The following is an 18467-nucleotide window of genomic DNA, read 5'->3' as shown; positions in this document are numbered from 1 at the left end:
CTGTCAGCGTGTCTCAGACGCGGCTGCCTTTTCGAGCATGCCGAGGCACGTTTTTTTCCCATGATGCGTCTGCGTGTCGTGCGTGGGTGCCGATCTGTGAATTGTTTATATGTCATGTTTTCCTTTCTCTCTTTTATTTTTTGACAGAAACAAAAAGGTCAGATCCATTATGTATTGATAATTAATTTACTGCTGCTGTCACCCCATGTAAACTCGCCATATTTCTGTCTCTGTTTGTGGAACACGATGACAATCAGACAGCTTTTCAATAAACACAGCCACGGATAATAATTAGCCACCAAAACTCTCTTTCAAATGCACTTCTCAGGATATTGCATCGTAATGAAATCTGTCCTCTCTGCATGAACCTTCCACCCCCACCACCACTGCCTTCACCCGCCTCCCATTAGAGACGGGACACACAGGAAGTTATTATTGGCATCCCCAGTAAATCAGACAGCTTCCTGAAAAAGGATCAATTTCCCCCGATGCACTTTCTCATTATACCTTATCTCGCCCACAGACAATAATCTGGATTTGTCACGCTTTGTTTGTTTTGCCACTGAACTGTATCAATCATGAGCGAAGCCAACGGTTAGCACAGAGAGGAGGAGGAGGAGGAGGAGAGAGGAAAGAGCAGCAGCTCTGAGTGGATCTGTCACTGTAATATAAAGTATTCACCTGCTGCAGTCGCCTTCCACAAAAAAATAATATAAGCCCTTTGATTGGCTTCAAAGTTTGTTTAGGCAGAGGAGAGGAGCTCGGGCTCCTGGAGGGGTTTAGGCAGGAACGATTGACTTTGCTCTCCACTCAGCCGAATCTAATGTAGAGAGAGACAAAATGAAGGCGAGTTACCATGAGGAAAAAGATACACGAGGAGCAAGAGTAATAGAGAGAAATATAGCGGGAGGACTGCGATGGAAAGAAATAGATTAGGAGCAGAGGAAATGTGGCAGGAATAAGAGAGAGGGGGATAAAGGAGAACAGATGGAGGAGGGCAGAGAGGGGAAGAAAGTGATGGGTGGCGTAGGGAAGCAGAAGAGAGAGGAGTGAAAGTTGGATCAACCCCGTGCTTTTGGAAGGTTAAATTTTGGTAAAGTTTGGGTCGCTGCATCTGCACCAGACTAGATGAAAGGATGACATTGGCTGTGCGACCGCTGCCTGAGCTTGACCCCTGTGACCTCAGCCCAGCTGTCCACCATGTTGATCCCCTTCTATCTTTTCTCTCATCTCTGCTTGCACATTTTGTTGTCCTTGCTTTTATACTCTCTCTCGTTTGCCCCTCCCTCTCTTGTCATCTCTGCCTCCGCTTCTCTTTCATCCCTCACTCTTTCTCTGCTCGTCCTCTCCACCTCACCTCTCTGCTCGCTATTCTATGCATCACACACGTTCCTGCTCATCCCTCCCTAATGCTTTTCTATGTTCCTGGATATAGCTGAGTGCACACAATATTAGCAGCGAGCAAAACAAGCACCTGAGGCTGCTTTTATTTATGAAGAACATTTTTTCCCTTCCTTTGTTTGACAAGTGTTCAGCCTGTGCATTAATGTGTTCACCTTGCCTTTGTGCTGCGGACAGCTGACAGTTCTGTTTTTTCAGTTATACATTATTGATCCATGCAACAAGCAACAATATCATGTTAGAGATTTAACTGATATTGCTGCAAAGAAAAAACTTCTAACACACGTAGTTATTAAAAATACAAAATTACTAAACAATACTAGATTTATATAATTGTAAAAAGAGCTGGTTCGAACCACACTAGCTTCATCGCTACATTCAATGTTTTGTACAGACGGTCATGGTCCCCAGATGATCCCCTTCCTTCATGAGGCTGACATATGTGGATGTCATTGTCAAGATGTAGATGTCAAGTCTTGAAAACTATTTTGTCACATAATTTCTTACAGACACTTATCATTATTCATTTTTTACTTTTTCCAGCACAAACTGAGATTAACGAGAGCAGGGGTTTCTAGACTTAATACTCCCACACAGTAAAGTTATTAGCCTATTAAAAAGAGCTGCAGTAAAACAACTTTTAAAGTATAAGCTACTTGGGGACCTGTTGCATAAGAAAATGGTTGAGATGGCTGACTTTTTATATGATTTGAATAGAATTTTGCTTATGTAGAAACGAATAAGCTATTGTCAATATTTGAGCAATTCATTATAAAACTGCTGTAGTGAAAGATCAAAGTAGTAATAACACATGCAGGCCTATGGATTTCAACGAAGTTTGAATTTGAAACTTGAGTTTAAGACGTGCACCTGAATGCATCATGAAGTCCCCCTGAACGTGACAAACTCCGTATCAGACAGCAGAGGAGAGAAGCAAAGATATGTCTATGGAGATAATCGACACCAAAACACGGCAATGGTAAACACAGTACCTGCTCAACATCAGCATATTAGCATTGTTGTTGTGTCATGTTAGTATCCTGAACCACTATGTTGAAGTAGACATAGACAATCTACAAAGATTTGTGTGTTCTTTCAGGTTCCGGTGAAACAATGACACACAAGGTCAGTTTGAGTAATTGATCAATGAGTTTTAAAACAGTCTTGAATTAAAAGTTAGAATTTCTCTGCTTTAGCAACCCCACTGACCCAACGAAGGGCTGCCATTTAAAGGAATGAGGCTGCTGTCTGCTGTTGATTCAGCACGGTACAGCCTGGCAGACCCAAGAGTGTGACTGTGGTCTCTTAATCTTTTTAAGCATTTTGGACTAAATCTAGATTATCATACTCTGTGAAGCCTGATACTGTATGATTTTCTAGCAGGAAATTGTTTCAGCAAACATAATGAAAATGTACAATAGTATTTTGTCAGTCAATAGAATTCAAAGAACCTCTAAGAAATGCATCACAAACAGTAGGTAATGCAGTACATTTTATATGTTATTGAGCAAAGTCATATCATTCTTTGTTTTTGCTAATAGCGAAAACACAATTTGTTACTAATTGTCTGTTAAATGTCTTGCACAGTATTCGTTAAAGTATTTTGGAGCGTTTCTTATTCATTTTTCCCATGAATCGTATTTTGGCAAGCTCAGGAATGACGGTGCTGACTTTGCAGTCGTAAGCAAAAAAACCCTTGGTTTGATTTTTTATACTTCTCCCGAGATCCAACTGGGCTCTCCACCACTGTTAGGAATAAAAGTCTTGAGATGCATGAGTTTCACGGATCCGTAGTTTCCCGATTTTAGCTATCAGTCAACTTAATCTAATGCAGGACCTGAGGCAAAAGATTTTTTTTTAAAGAATAATATTCAGCCTCTCAGCAGATACAGTAGGTCACTGAGCTCATAGCCTTTTGGCCGGGCCTGCCCGTCCTCCAGAATGAAGATTAAGTTTGCTGAGGAGGATAATCATGCTCTGAGGTCTCTGTGGTATGCGAGCGATGCAGCAGGGTTGCCTTCTGTGGTTCACTGGTCGTCTCCTTTATATCTTCCGCACATTTCATTAGGTTAGAGTATCACATACCGTGACTTTGATAAATTACAGCCTTCTATTTTTTTCACTCTAGCATGTTTTAAGCATGTTTTAGAAAGTGAACCGAAACAGTTAGGTATCGCCGGGTCATCTGTCTGACCAGAACTGACCTCAAAGACTGATTGTATCCTTTGTGTGCTTGCGTCAGGAAGGCAAGTTAGAAAAAAAGAAAGGAGGCATCAGTTACACCGGGCCACGTCACTGTCACCGTCCCAGGACACAGAGGGCAGTGAGATAAATCTAGCCGCTGCCCCCAAAATAGAGCACGGGCCTCCATTAGAACAGGACGCAGGCTGTGTGGGAACAAGCAGAGGTCACTGTGGTCAGCAGAGTTATTTCTGTAGCGCCACCGGACCTCCAGGAGTTGACGCCCATTCATTCATCCGACTGCCTGCCTTGCCAGCGGGGAAGGGGACACACACAGAGACACACACAAAAAAAATGTCTACACACCTACAAGCTCTGCCAATGGACGATCGGTGGGGGTGGGACATGTTCCATTAGGTGAAACTTACTGTGGCGTCTGAGTTGCCAATGTTTTTTGTCACCGGGGGCTATTTGTGTTTTTTTTCTTTGTATATGAGTGTATTTATATGAGAGCTGGCTGCCGGTGTTTGAGCTGAAGGACGATGGAAACACACCTGGTGGTTCTGAGTGACCTCATGTCTCAGACACACCGTCTCTCTGTCTCAGACTCTGTTTCCTTGGCTGGCAGTACAGCACATCATCGCTGTGGGATCACGCTTGTGGTGGATGTCTGCTGCTTCAACTCAGTTTATGTTGATAATTTACGGCGGCCTACAGACGTGGATGCGACTTTTACCGTTGCAAAAAGCAAAGACAACGCGGAAAAGGAAAAGACACCGACACGCCAATAGAATGATTTCTTACAGCCTCCTTTTCCTTCCTTTGTTCTTTGAGAGTCTCTCTCTGTTTCTCTGTCTTCCTCTCATGCATCCTCACACACATACGTGCGCCCACAAACACACACACATCAATAGTCCATTAGGAGTGTGTTGCTTTCATTACCTCCAGCTTGGCCCTGAGACAGCCTTCAGAGTGGAGTACAGCAGAGCAGAGCTGGCCAGGATTGCAGTATATACAGAGAGAAGTCTGGTAATTGCCAGCTCTCTGTTCTCTCTATCCTGTGCGTCAGGTGGAAAGTATGAATCTGTGGTATCAGGGGACCACCCCTGCTGCGCTGCACCGCATCTCACTACAACTGTCTGTCCCCCCACGGCACAAGTAATAGGGGGAAAACAGAGAGCCTTAAGGCCTCAGAGAGTCCAACAACTGCCACTCTAACAATACACGCCGCCGTGGGATATAACAAAAAAATCAGGCAGCCCACACTTACAGCAGAGAGGCACCTAAAGATATACCCTAGCTAGAAATCTCACTTTTCATGTCTCGCTTGCTACATAATAGTGAGTGTTGATACTGTTGGAAGTGGAACTTTATAGTATATTGTTTTTCCCCTGCCAGAAAGGTCAAGCAGCAAATCATTTGAGAGGTCCTAAAACATTTTTAAACACTGCACAAGTTCGAGTTAAAGCTTACTCCCACATGAATGTGTGATATAATAACACTGAATAATAATGAAGAAGTAGTTAGCGAAAAAAATCACTTAGACAATAAGTGCCGGGCCCTATAAGGTAATTATGAGGATCAAACATTCAATTGCAGGTTTTGCTAGTGCTTTTGTGGACAGTCATTTATTTGAATTGAATTTATCAGTCACACAAATGTAATATATGAACAAATGTGTACAAATATGAAGAAATTAGAAATGGGAACATTTTCATATCTTAAATGTCAATAAGAATATGTCTATGTATGTAAATTACATATTATTGCACACATGTCACTATGATTATCTATACATATAGCATATCTGTTTATCTGTGTAATATACAAACTATATTAATATGCATGAAATATTACCTTTACACTAAAAATCTATCTTGTACTGTGTATTTGTTTAATATGGGATTTATGGGTATTTATAAACACATTTCTCCGTATATCCAAGGATGTATGTATGTTATAATCATATATTTCCTTATATTTAACATAAATGGCGGCATCACTCTTGATATGGGGCGTATATGTCATTACATTTCTGCATCAGTACTCTGGTTGACTTTGAATATCTGATTGAGGTAATGTTTGATACAAAAACAGATCGTCTGTGATTGAAACCCCAAACTGCCAGTTTACTTCTATTGTTCCAAGTTTTTTATTAGTGGGGCCGGGCAGTATCTCAATATTATATCAATGTCAAAATTATAGACTATAAATCGTCTTCGACTTTTGATATCATTATGTTGTTGCTGTTGTTGGAGCTGCTGGTTTTATAAGTGATAGGATTTAACATACCAAATTGTTGGATTTGTTCTAATACTTGCCTTCATCCATTTTTGAATCAGTATCAATATGTATAACATTGATTAATGATATAGCCTAAAATACTGCAATATTATTTTAATGCCATATCACCCAGTCCAGTTTATTTGTTAAACGGCTCATGGAAAGCATCGACTGTTCCTGTAGGTGCAGCTGGGTCGACCTCAGTGAAGTGTGGATGCCATTCTTGCATTGTTGTGTTTACATTTTATTTAATGTTGAGTTGGTGCCATTATTCTTTTCTATTTTTTATACCATCACAATTTTATCCTAGTTTTTATTTGCAGTTTTATACGTTTGAGTGTTAAATAAATGTTTCAGCATTACCTTCACTTATTTACTTCACACTGGGCACAAATGAAGAGAGAGTGAACTGCTCCCATTCAGCCGCCCTGTGTTGTACATAAAGGCTGAATGTTGGACTGAATGAATGGGAAACTAATTCAACACAAACAACGGAGCCACTAATGAAGTGGATTGAAAAAAATTGGGAAGTTAAGGTTAGTGTCAGCGTTATGGTTGTCTGACAACACTCAAATGTTGTATACTGAATGAGAATTGTTAATTATTGCTGGTACAAGTCAGTCTGTAATCATGTAAAATAATCAGGATTTATAGTTAACAAGCAAAAACATGCAAAAAAAGTCCAAATATGGTTGAAAATGCAGTTCTACTCTGTCATATTCCATATTGTTCTCCTCAAGCCATTAATCAAAGAAATCGTATTATACAACAAAGGGCGTCGTTGCTCACAGGCGAAATAAACAAAGATGAGTTATTTTCTTTACCTCCTTGTTAATCATACCAGCAGTGTTCGCTGTATAGAAGTTTATAATAGTGTTTTTTGTTTTTTCAGTGTGTGGCCCATACCAGCCCTTAGCATTTATAGAGGTGTTGACTTAATGTCCTCTTTTCCCTGCAGCAGCCCTCCACATAGCATTGATGCAGTTATGATAATACTACCACTAGGTTATCCCATTCACCGAGCCCTGTCTTGATCCTCTTACACATAGACACACAAGATTTATGAATTACCTTGAGCTAGTCATATTTCTCTCCTTAGACCCGAGACGTAATCTTTGCCACAGATGCATCCAGATCAATTTTTCAGGATGTCTTATTTGTGGAGTGAGCAGCGGGCCCTCGCCGCAGCGGGGGGGGGGGGGGGGGGGGGGGGAGTGTGTGTGGGGGGGGTGTATGCAGTCAGGGTGTATCCAATTTCAGGCTGCAAAGCAAATGGCCTTGGAGATCAAGGATTATACAGCAGATTTCTGAGTCGAGCTGATATTGATTTGCTGTGCCCCTGGTGAACTCTGCGTTGTATCTCCTCCCTGTAAGCTTTTAAATGTTGCTGCCTTAATGGCCCCCCCCCCCCCCCCAACCCCTCGTCAGTAGCACCCCCCTGATCTATAAGGCCACAACAACTGACCCGTATAAATATGGCCTTTTGTTTGGATGTCAAATCAAAGAGTGCAGGGTTTATGAGTCCAGGATAAGGTATTAATCTTAGCGACTGAGTTGTAGATGGGGCTGTTGGAGATGTTGAAATATCAGCATTAACTTCCCTTCATAAAAAAAAAAAAAAATACTGTAAGCACTTTTAATGACCGTGTTTGAGAGGTTTTGACAACTTATTGTTTTTCATTTTAATGCACATTCTGGCAGACAAAGAGCTGAGAGAGAAAGATCTCACATACCGTGCAGACAGAAGGCTAACTGCATACATTAAACAATACGTCTACACTTAATGTAGTCAGAATTTGAGTCCTTTTTTTAACAGAACCGTGGCTGCTCATGAGGATAATCGTCAGATATTTACTCTTTTGTTGGCGTTCTGGCCGCCTTGTTGGAGCCTCTCCACGCTGATGAATGTCTGACCACCCAGATGCCGAGTTTTTTCATAGAAACTTTACGTTTGAAACTCAGATCCTTTTTCGGTTCTGTGCGGCAGAGGCATTAATCATCACTCCTAATGGGTTTTGATGTGCTGTCCCATACTGAGCAGCGCTCTTGGCACCCCTCTGTGACTTCACTGTCTTCATCTCCTACGCCAGTATGAAGCACAGAATTAAAAAGTTTGTTGTCCTGCCATTTAGCCATCAGCTCCACAACTCTCGCTCCTCTCCACTCTTTTCTCTCTCTCTCTCTCTCTCTCTCTCTGTCACACTCTCCTTCACACCCTTTCTCTCTCTTTTTCACCCACACACATTGTAAACCAGTGAATACTGTACAGCCACATATTTGAAGATCGGTAATTGCTTTTGGAAAAACTGAGAAAAGGGAAAGAACATCGCCTCAAAGTCTAATCATTCAACAATACCTCCCCCCCTCCAAAATAATAGAAAGACCGGTGAAAGGGGGTTGAGATTGGTGTTGGGATCTGGTTAACTCGTCAAATAGGCCCATTATGGGGTAAAATCAACAGTGGGGAGTGTTAGATGTGTGCCAGCAAGGGGAGAGCAAGTCCAAATCCCCTCAGTTCGCACAGCCATTACAAACAAGAGTGGATTAGCCAGCCGCCCCCCTGCTGGGACAGTGAATGGATGAGAATGGGAAAGATGACTGAGGCCGCTCGTCTCCCGCATTATCTAAATAACAGGCCGGGGAATTCAATAAGTACCAGCCTCATCAGACCTCATCAACTCCCCCAATTAAGCTGCACATCATGGCGGCTGCCGGGCTGGTTGCTGTTGGTGACAGACGAGAGCCGGCGTGGCAGCGCTGTGCCCCCTTGCATTCCTGACATTGTTTAAGTGAAAGCATTGTGTGTTTGTGCGAGAGAGTCTGTGCCAGGTGGGTTTGTTTGGAGGAGTATCATAAGCGCTGGTGAATATCATTAGTGCAACAGTGGTGTTTATTTCTGTTTCTCTCCTCACTGACACTCAGGCCCACCTACGCTGTAGCTCTGCTGTCCTCGGTGCTGCATACATGAGTCCCTCATATCCGGCCTAGAACTAACCTTCACCGCATCGTCGTTTGTGAACCATAGTGATATCGATGCAGTGTGTCAACATCTCTCCCCTCCCACATTACCTCCCTGTGTTTCCCCCAAGGGTCAGGACACGTGGAGGAAAAAAACACTGCTCTCCCACATCGATTGGGGCCCATTAAAGCCGAATGAGAAAAACAAAGTCTTTTCATCACTGCTGAGATGTTCAAGCAAGGACTTACTCAAAGTTGTTCTGCACAGGTCAACCGTTCTCTCTGGTTATCGCTCTGATATCGCTCTCCAAGGGGATGAAGGGGCATACATGCTGAAGCTAGTATAAATAATGCTGAAGAGTTTGCTAAGTGTGTATTTTCTTCCCCGAGAGAGGAATGTGCTATCAAACTGCCCTCTTACTTTGTTTTTCTTACTTTCTTTGAAACATAGGGAAGACTGAGAGGGAAACGGTAGTGCTGCTGACATAGGAAGGAAGTGGGGTCATATTTTGGTCAGAGATTGTTTTGTTTCAAGGATTTCTACCTCTAATTATCTTTCAAATTATTATTTTAGGGCTTTCCTGCTTCAACAGTTGACACCCTACCCAGTGTAAACTTCATATCGAGGGATCGGAAGGATTCTGCTCAAATTGATCGTACACAGCCAGAAGCTGCATCGTGCTGTGAAAGTATATTTAAAACTATTTCCCTGACCTGAGCTTTAACATCAAAAACAATTTATACATTTCAGGAAATGAGCCAGAAAATATTGCAGTTTCCTCAGAAAACAGTTGATAGTGTGCACAAAAAAAAGATGGCACTTGGTTGTCAGCATCTTTTCTGGAAAGACAGAGGAAAATTAGTGTCAACGCTGCTGGAGAACAAAGAGAATACCTAAGAAATGAATGAATTATGAGCTCTGGGAATGTCTTGTCTGATGCACTGTTTGAAGTTGGAAATACAGGGGTCTGTCAGACAAATCACAGTTGACTGGGTTAGCCATCTTACGTCATCAGTTCAGGACCTGGCTTTGACTTTTCAGTCTCATCAAGCTGGCTACACAGCTAATCTTAAATTAACCTGCCAGTCCATCACTGTTTGTAAGGACAATGTATAATATTACAGGAGAGAAGGTAGTCTGACATGTATCATTCATAACAAATCTCTAATGAAGGTTGGACCACGTCTAAAAATAAGTACTGTTCCACCTGCTGGAGCTGACACCTGTTAATCTCACACAGGTGTGAGATTCATGTTTAATCGAGTTCATAAAATGATCTTGATTCCTTCTTAATTTGAAGGCAGGATAAGACAAAGAGGATGAGAAGGATACATGTAATGCAAGTGACAACACAGCATCTGTTAGATCAGTGACAGTAGTTAGTAAGATTTCGAGAAAGATTACCAAAATTAAGCAAGTTGAAGAAATCTGTGGACGCTAACACTTTTAGCACATATTGTCCAACAATGCCACTTTGATCTGTTTGGTTCAGGAACTAAAAAAGCAGTGATATTGTTTTAAAATACCTAAGACTGTGAGAAAGCAGGGTAACTGAGATGTAGGATGTTGACGAGAGTAACAGATAAGATTGTTATGAGGGAGAATTGCAGAAAAATAGCACAGACCTTCCTGCGCTGCCTTTGGTAACATCTGAGAGTGTGTTTTTGTGTGTGTGCAGGGCTGCTCTTTTGAAAGTGAAAGAGCAAAGAGAGCTGCACCTGCAGCTCCTATCAACCAGTGGAAAGCTCCTTTCAGCACAGCTTTAATTACAGTGTCTGCAGCTTTGCTTGGCTCAGACAGGCCAGTCTCCACGCAGCCAACCAAATCCTCTCACACACAGCCGCCTTCCTTTGCCACAGACTCGCCTGATCCCCAATCAGCCGACGTGCCACTCTTCATCGATCCCCAATCAGTTACAGTAAAGGGGGACGCTATGGAAGCCCCCCTCTGCCCCTTCCCCCCTTATTAGTCAGGTGCCCCGCTTTCATTGATCATAAATCAACGTCACTGGCAGAATTGATCGTCAATCACCCCCAGTGACATTATTGATCCGGCCGGTCCCTCCGCTATAGGCCTGCCCTCAGCCCTCGGCCCACATCGCAGCCCGACTGTGGCGTATTGATCCCCCTCAGATACAGTATTGAGGGCTCTTTATTGATAATTCATTTATTGTGCTGTAATTTCATTTTCTTTCCTGTCCATACTGTTGTTACTGGAAGCCCCTACGGTGGAAACCTAGTTAACAAACGCACAGCCTTTTGTGCGCCCCGCCATGCTGGCCTAACTGATGTGGCTCTCTCGTATTCGTGGCTTGTAGCATACTTTTCTGCCTCTGTTCAAATGTCATTATCAATTTGCAGTCAGTGGTAGCCTACAGGTTAGATAACCCTGTTTAGAACAAGCAAATCATATATTTGAATCCCGGGACCATATGTGGAAATTCTATGAGAGGCAAGGTGCCCGTTTAGCAAGACACCTGACATCCTATTTTTCTTTTTGCAGGCCAACAATAGAGGACTGCTTGTAATGCGCTCTGAGTGTGAATTTGTGTAATGAATGTCAAGCAGTGCAGTGCTGAAAAAACACCATGCATGCTCAGCAAAATCTCTCCTTGATAAATAAATCTAAATGATTTTGCTGTAACATTATGCGGAAGCTGTGTAAAGGCTGGTTAAGAGGCTGAAATATGTATTCAAGTCCGAATGCTTGTTAATAATGAAGCCTTCAGAATACGTCAAAACCGTGGTTCAAACATTCTCTATATTTCATGTTCTCAGGTGTACTTGCAGAGCTCCAACCTGATTAATTCTGATTCTGATACAGTGCAATATACCCCGAGCAATATTTGCTGGAGGTCTGGTGGATGGGCAGTTCTGTTGAATTACAAAGCGCCCATCTGTATGATTCATCTCTATAGATGGGAGGTTTCATGGGTCACTGGAGGCGTTGGCAGTGTTATAATACTCTGCTAACAGGGACAGAGCTAGCTTCACCGTCTGCCCACACAGGCAGTGACACAGACAGTGGCAGCAGAGGTCAACCCCCACAGGCAAAGCACAGCAACAGCTGCTCTTAAGTCCCTCTGCCACAGCCAAAACTGATTGCCATAAAAAAAAGAGCGCCACAGGCGCACGGTTCTATGCTGCCAGGCCAAAGAGAACCAATAAAGGCATGAAAACAGTCATTCTCAGTACTTCTTGTTATTGTCTGATGGTGCTGTCAATTTTTAAAGTTTGTTCACTTCATGTGAGAATTGGTTATTGCAACATTACTCAGATGTACCGCATTGCAATCCACCAGCTTTTATACATTTCTGTCTCTTTGCATTGGCTGATAAGCAGAAAGGCATGTCAGATCAGAAGCCATGTTCTATTTGTTGCTTTTAAAGGAGACATATTATCCTCATCTTCAGGGTCATAATTTTATTTTGAATTGGTACTGAAATGAATGTACTTGCTGTAATGCTCAAGAAACTCAGTCACAGAAAAGCCTCTACTTCTAAAAGAAACTTAGGAAGGCAATGTTCCAGTGCCAACATCACAAACTGGCATGGTTCATGCTCGGCCCAGAACAGGAATGCTCTACAGCAGGTGGTTTAAACCACCCAGAACATCTCTGCTACCCATTTACAGAGCATCAGTGATATCATTGGAGTGAGCTGTCTGTACAAAGGACAAAGGATACTATTCTTAGCTAGTTTAGCAAAGCTTCTATCTTCAGGATGTGAGACTCCTAAACTTACATGTCGTTATATACTTCTGCGTAGTAAAGCAAGCCCTCTAATCTTTAAAAGAAACTTCATTTCATCGATGTTAACAGCTTGTATTCAGAATGTGTTTAGGCTTATAGATGTGATGATTTCTACTGTATGAAGAGTATCAGTCAGTGTTAACTATAAGATGATTTTTTTTATCTTAAAAACAAGTCATAGCAAGGATGTTTCAGTGACGAAGAGGCGATGAAGACCTTTGGGTGAGACTCCAAACCAAACCAAATACCACTTGCGCAGCAGATTTGTCCGCGCAGTCTTCACTCACATCGTCTGTCTCGCATTGTAGAAAGCAGTGTTTTGTTAGCTGGGATCTTATTTTGAATCCACTCTACAAATAGTGATTTCAATCTTGTGCTCCACTCTTACAATTTCGAAGCGACCACAATGCGGCAGCTTGTAATTGCCACCCTGGCCAGCTGTGTAAAGCGGCCACTGATACTGAGACCTACTGCAGCAACAGAGATGTTGGCAGTGTGGAGCAGCGTGTGTGGGTTTTAGCATTAGAAACATCTGCCACCGCCACTTTAAAAAGGCAGTCGACGAGAGCAACCAGCGACACTCATGCTGTGCCATTTGGAATGAATGCGGTGAGAGACTGTCTGCTTGCATAAACGTTATTTTAATGTATGGATGGAGGATTGTTACCCATTCATTAGAGTTGGCACAAGCACTGACTTCTTCTTGCTCACACATCTCTGTCTACGCCGTTGTTTGTACTCACCATAGCAACCTCGGTGTCGGGAACAGCAAGTGGAATTAGCTGATTAAGCTAAAAATGAAGTTTCTCGTTAACTGGTACATCAGAGCTCGTCTTAGAGGAGCTGGCCAGCAGCTGGAAACCCCACCGCCTGTTTGGCACTGCACTTGCTGCTCTCACATTAACTGTAAAAGCAGATTAATTCAGAGTCGGTACTCGTGGGCGCAAACTTATTCACCCATATTTTCATCTGCTAAAATAATTATTACAGCTCTGTGTTTGTGCAGAATCTTCTTCACCTTTTCCATCCAGTGCTGCAATATTCCTAGACACAAAAACATGCAAGCGTAAATTTTAAGTCTCAGGTAGGTAGGTAGGTAGGTAGGTAGATAGATAGATAGATAGATAGATAGATAGATAGATAGATAGATAGATAGATAGATAGATAGATAGATAGATAGATAGATAGATAGATAGATGAGGGGAGAGAGAAAGGCAGACAGCAGATAACCACGACAGTGAGAGATGCGATCGAGGGGAGACGGACGGCGAGAGTGAGAGATGGATTAGCATGTCAGAGACTCCCTACATAACATTACTCTTGTTAAGTGTGCAATAGCTCATCGATCAGGCTTCTACCTCCCGCATCCAGGGCTCTTCCCTCCGCTTCCCTTCCCGTAATCCATAATATCATCTCAGGCCTGCACTGGCTGACGTGTGCTGCAGGGGCCCTCTATGGGAAAGTCTGAGCAAGCACTGATCAATACCTATAGAGCATGTGTAGCCCGATGCAGGGTGAGGAGCGCGGCGTTGTTGACATCCTTCTCCCTATACTAATCTCACTTACTCATCTATATAGTATGGATCCGAACTGGACTGTCACTTCTACCATCACATAGTCTCTCCCTCCTCTCCTTCCGTCACTGTCTCCTTGTGTCTTTTGGTCTCTCTATGACACGGTATCTGTGTTTCCATCTATCTCCCTCTCCCTCGTCCTCTTTGTCTCGCTCGCCGCCGCGCTCCCCTCTCAGCACCCGCTCCATTTATCAGGCCGTGTCATTGAGCCATGTGTGCCGTCCCTGTCAGCAAAACGGCTGGCAGACTGTCTTCATTTCCACGCTGAAGGATGCGAGGCCAGCGTGGCAGTTGTGAGAGCTATCGACTGGGATCTGTCAAAGCCCTCCCTGTAGGGGAAGCTTCTGCTGCCGCCTGTCTTCCTGGTTGGCGGCCATTCTGAGCTTGTCCGCGTTGCTCTGAAAATGGCGACATATATGCTACTCTGCTGTACTTTCAGTCCTTGTCCGTCCTGTCCACTTGTCATATGTTTTCCTATCACAACTACTCCTTGTTTTGTCTTAATTTGTATCTATTTCTAGAGCTCACCCTTGCACTCCCTTTCTGTTCATCTATCCATCTGTGTCTCTCGCTCTCTCTCCCCCTCCCATTCTTTTTCCCCTCTCTTTCCCATAAGACGCAGCTTCCTCAGTCTGGCCAGCCAGGTCAAGCTGGCTGATGGGAATCAGACAGTTGTTGATCCAATTAAAGATCCCCTCTAGCAGCATTGGAGTACAGCAGAATTCCAATAAAATACAACCCCCTGCTCTCCTTTTGCTTATTTTCATTTAAAACATGTCCTTGCAGTAAGACACAGCGAGCTATCCAGATGAGATACTCGGCTTATTGAACTTCAAGCCAAGAACCTGTAAGAACCTTCAACCAGAGTTGTTGTGCTTAGAAGTGGGAAGCTTCCTTCCACTAAAGCTTTTCAGAGTGACATTTTTTGGTTCAAGTGGCTGAAAAGTTCCCTCTGTTTGCCCTCTTTAGGGCTTTGTACACACTGAGAGAGCAAAGCAAGGCCAACCCAGTTTGACTCCAAGCCCTTGTGAGAGGCCTCTTTTGTAACTGTCCTCACTATGAAAAAAACGTCTGTTTCCCTGAAACCTTTTCTTACCAAGCCTTTCTGCAGCATGTAGGCATTCCTGCATTGATTTCGCTATTCAGGCCAAACAGATGTACAGTCCAATTCTGAGCAGCGAGTGAATGTATGGCGTGCTGACATTGATGTATTATAATACATGTGCTGATTTGCATTCATGGATCGAGATGTTATTCAGCTGGCCGTGCAAGACCATCCGGAAGCACGCAAGCTCTCTTTGTCTACAGATATCAGGGAGAAAGGGAATGGCGAGATCTGGTGTTCTCGCTGCGCCGGCTGTTATTTTGCAGACAAAGGGCTGATTTTCCCCAGATGCCGACCCATAGGAAACATCAGTAACGGCAATAATTACTTATGCACGCAGCGCTAATAAGTGAAACTTGCAACAAGCTTCAATTTAAATGGCTATTGTAATTGCACTGTCTCATACAGAAGTACATCTGCATGCACTTATTGGTTCATTTACAGGGTGGTAATGCGTCTATTGATGAGCAGAAAGCCATGACTATCTCTTCAGAGCCAAATTCAGAGTCTGGAGTGTGATTGAGCCGCGGCTGTGATCAAATGAGGCGAGCAGCACAGACATCTCATTCTCACTAAACTATCTCAACACAGCTCCTCTCGCTTTTGTGCCCACGAGTGTGGTTGGTCTTGCCGTGCACACTCCAAGGTATGTCTGCGGTCACCCCTCGTTAACGTGTTTACCAGTTCCTACAGCAACCCACATAAAAAACAATTAGGAGTTCCCATGGAGCACCTTGTTAGCAGTTGTTGACCTCTGACCAAAAGCACTTTATGTCTTTTTCCCATGATTTTGGATCATTAAAGGGCAGCAAATTGCTTCATAACTGAAGGTTTTTGTTTTTTTTTTCAAGCGCCCCCCCCACAAAACACACTCTCAAGCTTGAAGCCAGCGTGAAATGTGTTGTACTTGGAGACCGTGACCTAAAGACGCAGCATCAGCAAGCAAATATGTACAGCCAGTGGTCTAGTTTATTCTGGGCTGTGCCAGTGATGACGGTGTGCGGTGAGAGGTCTAAGAAAGGTTTTTTAGGCTGGCAGCAGTTTGCATTGTGTGTGCGTATGTGGGGAATTTCTGCGTGTTTTCGAGGGTTACAGCAGAGAGACTTTAACGGCAAAACGAGGGTGTGTGTGTGTGTCAGGGCTACAGAGGGTTGAGTGTGATCACAGGGTGGGTGGGGTAGTGTGAGGCTGTTGATCTTGGGCTGGAGTCTTAAACAAATTGGCCAGTTCGCTGTGGGAACTGGGGATGTAGTCGCAGGGGTAACGTCAGCGTGCTCTGTGTCAGATTCTCCAAATCTCTCCGATAGCTAATTATCTCCCAGAGTGCCAGAGGAGAGGTTTGGAAGAGCTTTTGTTGTTTTTCTTCCGCAGCGTCTCTCTCTTTCACTCGCTCTTTCCTGCAAAATTCTCCTGGGCTGACTCTGTAAAGTTTGGTCCCATGGTAGACCCTAAAGCCACACACACTCACGCGCTTCGTTTTTTTCTTGGTTGCATGTGTTTGGCATTATAGTAGCCCTGAAGCGGCATGATCACACACACACACACACACACACTTTTTTGTCGTCAGCCCTCTGCTCATTTACATAATCAGACACCTACTATTGTTCTCTCAAAATCTGATGTAATTTACAGTCCTGTCATGTCAGAAAAAGAGTAAACGAATCAACATGTTAGCTCATTAACGGCCCGATAATTTCCCTCGACTTGAAAAAAAACTCCCTTGTCATAGGTCCACTTCCCTGCAGGTTGTCTTATTGCTGTCACTCCCTTGTCAATCCTGACAGCACTTCTTTCTCTCCTGTTTGGCGATGCTGCGTTGGTATCAAGAGCCGAGTGCCTCTAACATCTGGGAGCGGAGATTAAAGCATCAACAATTCTCTCGGTGGGTGTCATCTTCTGGCACGACGTGATGAAAGGTCCCGTTGCTCACCTCCTGCAGACAGCCCCGTCATTGGCCTGTGTGGTCACGGAGCGGCTGTGTCACGAGCTGCCAGGCCGGTAATGCGAATGCGATGACAGGAGAGCCGTCAGGTCCCTTCTAAGCCACCAGGTGCAGGGCAGCAGCGGTTAAGTGTTTGGACAAGCGCGCTGGCTCAGCATGGTCTGTACTGTTGCTGAACTGTACAACGTTCCCAGGGAACTGGCGTTTGATCCTGGTGCAGAGTCTCACTCTACAGCTGTTTTGTCCTTGTTTCTCTCCTGGTCCTTCACCTGTTTCTCATATCTGTTTCGTTTTCTTTACACCTTTTGTGTATTGTTCCTCCTTCCGTCTCTTGAACTCCTTGTGTTTTTTTTTAGTTTATCCGACTGTCTTCGAAGACATTCCCTTCTTGCTGACGAAGGCTGAAAAAAGCGGACAGAAACTGTTAAGACCCCGGCCGAGAGAGCCACCCATTTCTCATGAGAAACTTTTTTCCCTCCTCTGCTTTTTTTTCTTTCGCTCTCTTCTGTCATTGAGTCATCAGATTTTTTTTCTCTATATCTCATCAGGGAGTCCTCTACCTGAATCCATTCCTGTCTCTATCAGTGCTCACCTGCAGCTCAAGTGTGAGAAAGTGCCCTTTGAGAAGTTATCTTTATAGCGACGTAGGTCACCGCAACACTTTCATCAACCTTTTATTGGCAATTATGCATACAAAAGGCTGTTGATACAGAGACAGCTTAGATGAGGTCGCAGTACAGAGGGCTTTTTTTTTCCTTCGTCTTTTTTTAATTGGATTAATAACAGCTATTTCATGTCATGAATTTCTGGGGGTATGATGATAGAAATGGATAGAGTGCCCCCGGTGTTCGCTCACAGAACAGCAGCGTTTTTATCAATGACAGCCTGTGCTCAAACAACAGCACAGCGAGGCACTTGCACTTGACGGCTGCGGATTGGAAAAAGGCATAAAATTTCAAATAAAAGAGAAAATGGCTGTGAAAGTAAAACACGGAGGGATAACTCGTCAGGAACAGGAACGCCTTCTAGAAATAAGCTTTGGCTGACAGAGCGGTCCTGCATTACCATCTCAGAGGTATTTACAAGAGCGATTACTGTGATTATTATTTCAACAATACCCTGCAATGCTCTTTCATGGGCTGCCAGCCTGGGCCGGGGAAAGGGAGGGCCTGCCAACATCGTCGGTCGGGGAATTTGTCTAGGAGCTCCATAGGAGGGCAGAGAGAAGGGAGGGGAGAGAAGCCGTGGTAGAAGAAGAGAAGTGCAACACGG

General features: G+C 43.7%; 1 protein-coding gene across 6 annotated transcripts in view; it reads left to right on the top strand.

Moving 5' to 3' along the window:
* Positions 1–18467, top strand: part of rbms3 (RNA binding motif, single stranded interacting protein) — a 307812-nt gene that overhangs the window by 241560 nt on the left and 47785 nt on the right. The gene's annotated exons all lie outside the window — the stretch shown is intronic.

The sequence above is a fragment of the Sparus aurata genome, chromosome 3 (assembly GCF_900880675.1).
Source record: "Sparus aurata chromosome 3, fSpaAur1.1, whole genome shotgun sequence".
In the NCBI taxonomy this organism is placed as follows: domain Eukaryota; kingdom Metazoa; phylum Chordata; class Actinopteri; order Spariformes; family Sparidae; genus Sparus; species Sparus aurata.
This window is presented reverse-complemented; position numbering and strand designations above follow the sequence as displayed.